This window comes from Thermobia domestica, chromosome 18, assembly GCF_964235325.1.
Source record: "Thermobia domestica chromosome 18, izTheDome1.hap1.1, whole genome shotgun sequence".
Lineage (NCBI taxonomy): Eukaryota > Metazoa > Arthropoda > Insecta > Zygentoma > Lepismatidae > Thermobia > Thermobia domestica.
Genome location: NC_137471.1, coordinates 1,814,510 through 1,827,163, shown reverse-complemented (window position 1 = coordinate 1,827,163; position 12,654 = coordinate 1,814,510). Strand labels below are relative to the sequence as shown.

The 12,654-nt window shown below is 35.7% G+C and overlaps 1 protein-coding gene across 4 annotated transcripts in view; it reads left to right on the top strand.

Moving 5' to 3' along the window:
• Nucleotides 1–12,654, top strand: part of LOC145675969 (uncharacterized) — a 617,917-nt gene that overhangs the window by 558,594 nt on the left and 46,669 nt on the right. The window lies entirely within an intron of this gene.

Below are 12,654 nucleotides of genomic sequence, written 5' to 3'. Positions count from 1 at the left end.
CTGAAATAAATACCCAGGTATTTTACATCCCTATCAATGAGGCGTGTTGTGTTAATGCACGAATGATATCTTAATCAATCCATCTTAGTTTTTTTCTTGCCATTTATTAGCATATTTACTTGGCCTAGTGTAAAACTTTTTCGTAATATATCATCACCCTGTTATTAACCACTTTATTGAAACGATCACAATATTATATTTTAGAACTGGCCTTTGAAATTAATTCTTTATTATATTTGCTTTCCAATTCTTTTAACTTCGTTTGTAAACATATTATTTTGGTTTTATACATACTGTTATACTTCAGTTTTTCGTTCTGTTTACGCAAAAAGGGGAGCTCTTCTTTTGGTTTATGCCCCTCACTCTCCACAAAAGAAACGAAAAATAGCATAAACAAAGAGTTATTTTTTTTATTTCAGTCACAATAGTTATTTCATCTGGATGCACCCCAATGTCCGATTTGTTTTTTCTTTAAACACTTAACTTCCGTACATTTAATTCTTTCATTATTTACATCAACACGGTTCCGTATGGTAATGGTAAGTTTAGTGAAGGAACATCTTGGGTACAATATTTAGAAGCTCACATTTTAAATTATGTCCATAAGCTTCGGGAATAAAATGATCGGAATAGACGCTGGCGTTTTCAACTTTAAAGATGTCTTTCCGACAGCATTTCTTTTGCCAAACTTTCCGCAAAGGATCCGAGGGAAATACATGATAAATACTTTGGAACCCGTAGTATTTCTACTATAATTGCGTTCGACATGCTTATAGGCTAACACGAGCACTACAGTAATTAATGTTTTCTTAATACAGGAAAGCAAGAATCACTCACTTTCCTGCAAAAATCAAAGAAACAAGCAAGGGTGAATGACAAGGACCTTGGGCGAAAGCTGTTTCTGCTCCCGCCGTGACGTCACAATTTTACTGCATCTTCGGTTTTCAAAGAAGGGTAGTTATGACGCGACCTTAAAAGAGGAAAGGAACAGCAGGGTCGACGGACCTTGACTGGTATACAGTGACGTATTTAGGGGGAAGGCTATCGGGCTCAAGCCCCCCGTTCCCGAAATTATATACACACACACACATTATATATATATATATATATATATATATATATATATATATATATATATATATATATATACACAGTGGCGGATCCAAGGGGGGCTATAGCCCCCCATGACGCTCAAGTACACTGTATAAAATGGGCTTCAATCCTGCTTTACAGTAGATAAAAAGGCAAAATATGGTTTAGCCCCTCCCTTGATCATATCCTGGATCCGTCCATATATATATAATGTTTTCGCATTCCATACAATAATCATCTTCTTATCTTCTTAAATTTCATTGACTTTCCATTTTCTTCTGCTCTTTGTTTAGAAATAATACTGTATTTCTGAAATTTCATGCCATGTAAAAACTGGCATTCTTTTCTTTCTTTCGTCCATTCTACTCTTCTGTTTCTTTTCCTTAGTTGTTACTTTCTTTCGTTTCTCCTATCATACTTTCGACCGTTATTAGTTGTGATTGAAGTCGGCCGTCGTCAGTAACACCAAAACTAAGAGGAGCTGATAAGCGAAACTGTTATATATATATATATATATATATATATATATATATATATATATATATATATATATATATATATAACGTTCATGGATATCAACATAACTGGACTTTAGTTATTATAGCAAAGTAACATTTACATCGTTTAGTTATAAAGAAAGGTAAATGTTTGAATTAAAGAAAATCAAGAGGGGGGGGGTATAAGTAACCCAGGAAATTAGGTACACGAAGAGGATGCTTCTTTTCCTTCTGTGAATAGAATAAAAGGTTAGATTCACTGCTAAACTTTGTGTGCATCATATCGATATCACATAAGATTCAGCAGTCTGCAATTCTTGCCATTAAAAGTGCAATCAGTACGGTATATTTCAGCTTCAACTTGACTCAACATTTTCATTCAGGTAAAAACGTACACAGATAAAACTGAACATTTCCATTTTTTTTTTTCTAAAATGAATTCAGTTAAGTTGAAATGAGATTACAAGTATTCAACGTGTGTTTGCAGGAGCGTCATTTCAGATTTGTCTTGGGGGGGGGGGGCGGAAGATCCTCCACCGTCATACTAGTTTCACGTTTTTTTCCTTGTATATTAGTAAACAATCGATTAAAATATATTTAATTCTCAAACTCAGGTGGGCAACTGCCCCTGCTTTCCCGTGTTGTACATAGCCCGCCCCGAAACAAAATCCTAAATACACCACTGCTGGTATGTATTTAAAATATTAAAACAAATAAACGTGCTTTGGAAGAGAGGAATAGATCGTAGAACACTGAAACTAATAAAAGTGGTCCTACTAGAAAATAGAGAAACGCTGCCATAGAGTATTAATACATAATAGTTTAATACGCAAAATACAACACAAATTTACAATATCTAAGAGTAATGATGGTGCTTAATCTCTGAGCAGCATAGAATCATTTCTTGTAAAGTCGAGGAGGAGCAACTTGTAACAAATATGATAAGAAGCAATTTTCGGGTGGTTTCTTCTCCCTGCCAGTTCCCCCTTTCTTTGAAGAATAGCTCACAATAACAATTAACTGCACGAAAAGTGCCCACAGCGGAAGTTCTCACATATCAGCACCCAACGCTTTTATCTGCGTGATTGCAGTGTAATTGCATTGTAAAACACAAGATCTGAAAACTAGTCACTTTTAAAAAGGTGTTTATTAGCGCATTTGAAAAATCAACACTAGAATTCTCGTACTGAAGTTTGTGGAACATTATGAGGCATATTCTATACCTACAGAGAGCTCCTCCGTGGCTAAGCGGTTAGCATACGCGCCTTTGGCGTGGGAGACCCGGGTTCGATTCCCGGCGGGAGCTCATGTGGTTCGGATTCCACGTTAATCAGTAGGTCTACGTCTCACATAGCCTTGCTGCTGAACGGGACGTTAAACTCAAAATCAACTCTATACCTACAGACAGAGCCGGGTCCAGGATTTTCTGACGGGGGTGCACCATGATTACCAAAGTAACCAATCACACCAAAACTCTTCAAAGTGACATGTGACAGTTCTTTACCCATTGACAACGCTAATGCATAGAATGGAGGAGATTATTTTTAAAGAGTCGCAAATGGCATGGCTTCTGTTTTCTCCCCTACGTGAGATATGTTCTATTCTTTTGCTTGGTGAATCCTTTATACCTTCAACTTTCAGAAAATCGACTTTTTTTTTTTTTTCAAAACTCCGCTTTTTTAAAGTACCAAACTGAAACATCATGGCAGAAAATTTCGGAAATTGTTGCCATTTTCACTGCTAACTTCTCATTTTAGATAATGTATATTTACAATATTATAATTACAACAACAGTTGTATATTATATTTACAACTTATATTTATATATTAAGAGAAGTGCACGTGCACCGGTGCACCCCCGTAAATCCGGCCTTGCTACAGATTATTATTATTATTATTATTATTATTATTATTATTATTATTATTATTATTATTATTATTATTATTATTATTATTATTGGAGTCTAGTTTCTACGTTATTATACGGTCTTCAAAATAAGAATAAATCTTACAACACACTTTCCTTTTATCAAGTAGATAAATGATTTTCTCTCCACTAGCAAGACTTACCTTATTACTCTTACAGAACAACGATCGTCCATTTCTACCTTTTTTGTTCCAAGAAGTAACCCTACATTTTGCTTTGGATAGGGGCAACCCTATTCACCAGAGAAAATGGAAGCTAATCGAGTAATAAAGAACACATAAATAGGCGATTAGCCAACGAAGGAGCCTCAACTTGTAAGAGCCTTGGCAACGAAACGCAAATAATGAAATAAGTATTTATAACAGCTATGCCAAGTATCGCAAGATAACACAATTTTTTTTGTTGTGTTGACGCAAACCGCTACCGAACGAGGCTCAAGATGTCCGAGACAATTCCCAGAGACCCCCAAAATGCCTCGTCATTCTTCGTGTAATTTCCCTTTACTCTTCGCTCAACCCAAGAAACCGATTTCTCTAGAAGAAACTGGCGTTACCTGGTAGGCCATTCCTACGCTATGGGCGGAGGTGGAGCAAAGGGGACTGCACAGATAAGATTCTTGCTGTAGTAGCTAGAGAGTGGTTACTGCTGCGTTGTCATATCGAAGACCTCTTAAGATAGCGAGACAGCTGTGTGCGAAGAAGTTAAGGAATCTTTCTAGATAAATACAGTTTTCAGAAAGAACTGTATTTATCTAGAACTGTAGTTTGCGTCATTAAAAGAAGATACTAAAGTGTAAGATTATTAATATAATTTAGTTTATATTAGAATAACTTTATTTTGTAATATTCTACGACTACCGCCGGTAGACCACAAAATACGCCACTGATTATTGGTATACTATGGATTCCGCTGTATACTATGGATTAAAGTTGTGCTTGATTAACACCTCTGATTGGTTACAATTTTCTTTTCCAAATTTGTCCATCAAACAGGATGCATTTACACAAATATTAATACTCAAATCAAAGTATAGTTATAGCCCTGGCGTTAACGAAGCATGTTCATGATCATTATCATCATTTTTCAAATAATTAAATTGAAAAAATGCAATTTAAATTGCAATTAAATAGTCACAATAGTTAAAACTTGGCAGACCTAGCACTGCATCGCAAATCATCGCAATAGTTTAAAATCGGCAAATTTTCTGCATGCCAGCGCAGACAGCGTCACAAATTAGAGTAACTGTTTGTTTATTATTAGAAACTGATTGTTTCTCCGAAACTTTTGGATCGTCTATTAAGAATACGCCTAGACGTTTATGCAACCCATAACTCGTAAATGGATTTTGCAGTTTGCCTAACGTGTAGGAACTGGCGTGACAGGAATTTTTTTGGAGTATATAGGATGTCTATAAAAGAACTTAACATTTCCCATATACACAAGCTTTATTGACGTTAAGAACAAGCATACCGAAAGGTACATTCACTATAAATATGAATCAATACTTTTTAAAAAAAATACCTGGTAACTGTAACTTTCACTTTAACTCCAATCATATACAGGGTGTCTCAAAAGTTCCCTGACAGGGTAATTCTGTTATTATCAGAGTTACAACAAAATGTAAGAGGGGAAACAGTTTCCAAATATGATGTTCCCAATCTAAAGTGACAGATTCCTTTTAAATCGGATGAGCCGTTTGGGCTGTACACTCTTTATGCGCCCAGTGTTAAATGAAAATGCAACGTTGCCATTTAGGTGGACTCGCAACACATTATGAATGGGGTCATGTTTGAAATGGGGATTGGTCATTGACACGTTAACGTAAAAGACAGTAACTTCATTCATTCATGTTGTGGGTCCAGGTAAATGGCAACGTTGCATTTTCATTTAACAATGGGCGCATAAAGAGTGTACAGGCCAAGCGGCTCGTCCGATTAAAAAAAAAAAAAATCCGTCACTTTAGATTGGAAACTTCATATTTGGAAACTGATTCCCCTCGTACATTTTGTTTAATAATAACAGATTTACCCTATGTCAGGGGACTTTTGAGACACACTGTATATAGACATACGTACTGTAAGAAACCAGTAACATTTCAACATGATGGCCTTGTAGTTCTACGTATGTTTCACAGCACTTCTCTGGAGCAGAGATAACGTCGGATAATCACAAGTCTACAAGATTACGTTGGTCCCAACTACCTCGGATAATCACAAGTCTACGAGATTACGTTGGTCCCAACTACCTCGGATAATCACAAGTCTACGAGATTACGTTGGTCCCAACTACCTCGGATAATCACAAGTCTACGAGATTACGTTGGTCCCAACTACCTCGGATAATCACAAGTCTACGAGATTACGTTGGTCCCAACTACCTCGTATAATCACAAGTCTACGAGATTACGTTGGTCCCAAATACCTCGGATAATCACAAGTCTACGAGATTACGTTGGTCCCAACTACCTCGGATAATCACAAGTCTACGAGATTGCGTTGGTCCCAACTACCTCGGATAATCACAAGTCTACGAGATTACGTTGGTCCCAATTACCTCGGAAATCACAAGTCTACGTTATTTATTTATAAATTGTATGTAAATATACAATGTTAAAAAGTAGATTGCATTTATTGTTAATTAATTCTGAATGACACACGCAGAATTGTTAACACAAATACTACTTGTGAAGATTGATCTTAAGAAAAGAAGATACTTTTGTTTCACGAATGTCCTTTACATGTATGATATTTCCCCTTTAAGTTCATAATCCCGTGGCTAAAAATAAAGGCTTCTTTCCTACCTCCTGTCTTCTAGGAATGATATATTGTTACGCCATTGTCAGAATTTAATTTTCTTTGTCTTTTTTTTAAAAAAAATCCTTGCTCTCTCTCTCTTCCCCTTCTCCTTCGTGCGAAGGCAGCTTGAAGTCGGGTGTCTTTTCTGCACATTAGAAGAGCACAACGTGCTTGAATATGGAAATATCTTTTTTTTCTTACTTTCTTAACATGAAAATAGTCTTTGTGTACAGAAGACGTTCCTGGAATATATATATATATATATATATATATATATATATATATATATATATATATATATATATATATATATATATATATATATATATATATATATATATGATTGTATGTATATGTATGTATAAGAAAAAGTTAAGGTAGTACTGTTGTTGTAATTCTGAAGTTAATTTATTAGCAATTAGGAGTATTTTTTTTCCTTTTTGTTAAACTCAAGATTAAGATAAAAGTGGAAATTGTTAAGAGTCTTCATCCCGGCGAAATTAAAATACCGCTAATTTTACAGTAATTATGTGATATCTTCAAATAGATAAAAGATAATTGAAATATGGAACAAGAGCGCCCTAGACAATATTATTTTGCATGAGGTACCGTTATGACAAGTCACCTAGTGGCTTTCCGTTTTCAGCTGTTTAGAAACGCGAAAATAAATGCCGATTTTCAAAATGGCTTGAAATCGAAAGCAGATAAGTGAGTCGTGATAACAGTATCTCATGTAAAATAATATTGTCTAGGGCGCATTGTTCCACATTTCGATTATCTTTTATCTATTTGAAGATATCACATAATTACTGTAAAATTAGCGGTATTTTAATTTTGCCGGGATGAAAACTCTTAATGTATTTCAGTGCCAAAATTATTATTATTACCGCTATCTCTGTTTAAACTGGTTTCGGCTTAATAATCTGACGGCCGTCTCTGGTACAGTGGCAACTTCAGATTATTTGAAGAGTTCTTGTCTAAAGAACTTGATGACCACATGACATGTGTCTATTATTACTGATTCTTGTAGATTTGTTAGGAGATATTTTGCGTTTATCTGTTCCAGGTGCGTCACAGTACTTTTAGAGACAATTGTTGTAGCTGAGATATTGATTGGTGTTATTCTAACTTTCTGACATTTCCATTACGTTTTGATTTCGTCAACCAGGTCTTTATATTCGCTTATTTTTTGTACTGTTATGAGTTAATAGCACTGCTACATCTATGAGAGTTACTTCTTGGTCAATTTTATTGATAACAGTGATGTCGGGTTTGTTTGCAGGTACCGTTACACCCTTCTGATTTCTCGTTTCTAATAGAGTTTATATTTGTAGTTTCGAAGTACTGGACTTGGCTAGTATTTGTAGTATGGCTTACAGTTAGTATGGGTGATTAATTCCATGTTATGTACCAAAAACTGGGAATGTTTTTTTTTTTTTTTTTTGCAACATTGTTGAGTCTTTTTAGATAGTGTGTGGGAGCCATTACACGGTATGAGCCTATGATGTCTTCAATTGTTTTTGACGTGTCCCTGCATTTTTTGCAGTTTTCATCCGGTATTTCTTGTTCAATATGTATTTATTATTATTATTATTATTATTATTATTATTATTATTAGTCATATTGATGACTTCCGATAATGGTCTTCGAAACATGTCCGGCTGTGAACTTCCATTTCTGAGGAATGGTGTTGAACCAATTTAGACCAAAAAATTCGAATGAAGATAAAATTAATGGTCTGTTTAGATAACGTTTTATTTTTGAGATTGGTCAAAGCTGAAACCCACGCTGCTGCTCTAGAAGCTCCTTGATTCACGGGATCCCGGGTTCGATTCCCGATATGAGAGGTTTATTGAAATGTAAATGCATTACGGTGGTTCGGATTCCTCCTCAAACTCTTGTATGCCCACGTCTCGTATAGCTTTTGGTCCTGAAAAATAACGCTGAACTCGAACAAACCAGTCAAGCACAAAAGTTGAAACTCGAAAATGTCGTAAATAACTTGATAACACATCCGGTTCAAATTATACAGAGTGTTCATAGTCTTTTCCTGATTAAAGTAAGTAAATAGTGGCACATATATAGAAACGTGATGTTCAATTAGAATATTGAAAGTACCTGAATGGTATGCAACCATACCTGACTTTAGGGTGCTGCCAGGTTGTATACCACCAAGGAGCAATTTATCGCATATACATGGTTGGGCTCGTGAATGGATCATCTCTATGAACGAACTTAATTCCTAATTTTTGAGACTCTACATCCTGAAAAAAGAATGGTGATCCATCAAATAGTTCCTGGGATTTTTTTTGTCTACTGGACGTACGGACACACGGATAGATAAATTAACTAGCTCTATAGCCTATGGAAACCGGAGGTTCAAAATGACGAGTTTACAAAAGCTCTCCATTGACTCCTATCCTTAGCCAACTAGATCCAGTTTCTACTTTGTATTCCTATCTTTGCGAGATCCATCTTAATATTGTCATCCCATCTGCGCCTAGGTCTTCCTAATGGTCGTTTTCCCATTAGTCTTCCAGTCAAGACTTTCTACTTTCTTTCATCCTGGCTACATGACCTGTTCACTTGAGCCTTTAGACTTGGTAATCGGTATAAATTATGTAGTTCCTCGTTATGAAGTTTCCGTCATTCCCCATTCCCGTTCCTCTTGTGTCCGAATATTCGTCTCATGATCTTGTTCTCAAATACTTTCAATATATGTTCTTCCTTCCGAGTAAGCGACCATGTTTCGCAACCATACAGAACAACAGGCATGATTATTGTTTTATATATTTTAAGATTCAAATTCCTCGATAGAATTCGCGACAAGAGATTCTGAACTGAATAATAACGTGGATTCCCTGCTTTTAGTCAACTTTTAATTTTTTCGTGAACATGGTTTTAAAAATAAAAATGGAATAAAATGGTTAAGTTTTACGTCCCACGGTTATGCCGGCTATTCTAAAGGAGTCTGTGATGATAAGAAATGAACGAAATGGTGGAATGAAGAAGGTGGGAGGAAACGGGAGAACCTCGAGTAAATTCACGCTCACGGTGTTTATCCACCACAAAGCTCACTTGGCGCGAGCTGAGATCGAACCAAGAACGCCATACTCCAGAGGTGAACGCTGTACTTTGAGTCGCCGCGGCCCAATATGGTTTTGGTCAGGAACTTTTAGTAAATATACTATATAAAACAACTTTTGGTAGTAAATTAAACTCGTTAGATAAAAGTGATAGCATAAAAACTAGAAGAAATGATAACAAGGCGTGATTTGCATTATCACTTGTCTGTTATAAATAATAAAAGAAGGTGTAGTGGTCTCACAGTTATTTTCCTATGAGAAGAGTTGACGCTGTCTCGTCTCCAAAACACCTCGTGAAGTGATGTGATGAAGAAATCAATCACTTCCAGTTTTAATGTTGACCGTCATAGACTAGAAATAGTCATGGACGGCCAGAAGCGGTTTTCTGTAATCAATTAATCGTTCCAAAAATATATTCTAATATCTCTACTAAAACCAGAAGTAGTATAAATCCACTATCGCTTCCGGTTTCAATATGAATTAAGAAAATATCACGCCATACAAACCAAACTTCTTCTCGTGGTGTACATGTGACGTTGCTGCTTGTTTTCTCATAAATAAGTTTACAATTGCGATCAGTTTACCCTACGTGTATATATTTGCCTTAGCGAAATATTGTTTGATATAGCAGATCTTCTAATAAATGACTTTTTACCGTGTATATGCAAACTTTAGTGTAGTTGCGTTGCTTTTGTTTTTGGCGTTCCCTTTGTATCCGAGCGTCGTGAGACACAACTTGTTTTGTTTGTCTTCATTGACAATTCCTGAGCGTCGTAAACTGTTATCTCGTTTACTTTCAATTAGGATAGACAAGACTCCGCATCCGTGCTTGGCATTTTCTCTTTATAATGCTTCCTGCAACAGCGTCTTGTGTTTTCCTCTGCAGAATAAACATGTTTGCATCTGCAGATAGCCATAATATTCTGCTATCGTAACGTTACTGTAAACGTTCCAACAGCCACATTGAAATTGTCTTCAGGATATTTCTATTTCCAAATTATTATTTTTGTTCAACCAGACTCCTTTGTCTTTTTGTTCGTGTCACATTTTATTATTATTATTATTATTATTATTATTATTATTATTATTATTATTATTATTATTATTATTATTATTATTATTATTATTATTATTATTATTATTAAACTTTAGGAAGTTCGACTCATTTCCTTTAAATAAAACTCTAATTACATTGAAATCTTCCAGTTTCATGTCCTACGGTTATGCGATGTAGGCTAAAGGGACTGTGCTAATGAGAATGAATTGAATGATGTAATGAAGAAAATGGGAGAAAACGAGACAGCTCCGAGAAAACCCACGTACACGGTGTTTGTCCATCACAAAGCCCCCTTGGTGCGAGCTGGGATTGAATCAGGGACCCCACGTACCAGAGGTCAGCGCTGTACCGTGGACCCTCACATTCTTTGAAAATAGTATTTTAAAAAATAGTATATTGACAATTTTTAAATGTGGATTTTGATTTTAAAATCATTTTGAGTTTAAGTCTTCATCCCGGCAAAATTAAAATACCGCTAATTTTACAGTAATTATGTGATATCTTCAAATAGATAAAAGATAATCGAAATGTGGAACAAGAGCGCCCTAGACAATATCATTTTACATGAGAAACCGTTATCACGACTCACTTATCTACTTTCGATTTCGAGCCATTTTGAAACTCGGCATTTATTTTCGTGTTTCTAAACAGCTGAAAACGGAAAGCCACTAGGTGACTTGTGATAACGGTACCTCACGCAAAATAATATTGTCTAGGGCGCTCTTGTTCCATATTTCAATTATCTTCTATCTATTTGAAGATATCACATAATTACTGTAAAATTAGCGGTATTTTAATTTCGCCGGGATGAAGATTCTTAAGAAATCTTTATATCAGTAGTTGACAATTGTCTATTACCTGTTATTATTATACTTCGTAGCTTATTGTACCGGATTATATATATTGATATTTTAAAGTGCTGTAATTTTGTCTATGAGCTATTTGTAGCAGCCTGAATAAAACTATTATTATCAATAGTTTATTCGTTGGGAGACTAGTGGGACTCGATTCCCGGTGGGGACACTGAGTCGAAAAAGTGAAAAGTTTTTTCGGGCCAGCCATTCTGAGTGAGGTTTCCCTGAGTTTTCTTCATTCACATCAGTCAAATGCCGGGATGGCACCTAACACACAGATCCCAGTCCACTTCCTTCCTTTCCCAAACCTTTATTCTTTCTCCTTCCTCGAATAGTGTGATCATCGAGGAGCGTCATCCCTCATACTTGACAGGGTTAACATGGCTATATATGCCGAAAGCCCAGAAATCTAATTCGTAATCCTAATCGTTGGGAGATCAGTAGTAGAAAAATTGGAAGGAAGTAGATTTTGATGGTTTGGCGTGTAACAAAAAAGCGAAGAGAGTTCAAAAGAAGGCGTATGTGCCTTCAAAGCCGTGGAGACCATTTACCCGATATGCTATTTCATACATAACCCTATACTGTATACTTTATGAATCAATAAAAAAAAATACAGTTTTTAATTGGAAACTGGTTTTCTATCAAAATTATTTCTTGCATGAATTTTGGGACTTTTTTTTTTATCATGAGTATCACGTTGGGATTAAAATATCCATTGGCGTCACGTTCATCTCTACTGACAAAGAATTATTATCAGAAGTGGTGGTAAGAAGAATAAAGCTAATGAAAAACCATTATTATTATTATTACTTCATGAAAAGTATTCTTACCGTATTAACACAGAGTGAAATTCAGTTCAAGAGACTAGGATTGTAGAATGCATGCTACTGTAGATAATCTATGTTGCAGATGGGCAAAAGTCAGAAGTTTGAGACAATTCTATTGATGACATTTAGTACCTCCCCCAAATCCATCGACGGCTCCGGAGTTAGTACTGTGACTTATAATGAGCCGTTTAAATTACTTCATTTATGAGTATACTCACCATCGTTGACGCGCCTGCTTTCTCCAGACGCACCTTCTCGCTTCCACTAGGGTCTCCCTGCTACGCTCCTGCCCTGTCTCGGTTAGATAGCATTCGTGCTTTTTAGTGGCCATTTCGCTGAAGTTGGTTCATGTTTTATGCACTGTAGTTTTTATGCCATACATACACATTGCATTTATACTCATCACATTTATAAATTACCAACCGTAATCACTACCAAATGAGTCAGAATTACTACCAAGTGATTTGGGGGAGAAATTTACTAATACTTCAATTCTATTATGTTTGATGTTTCGCACCT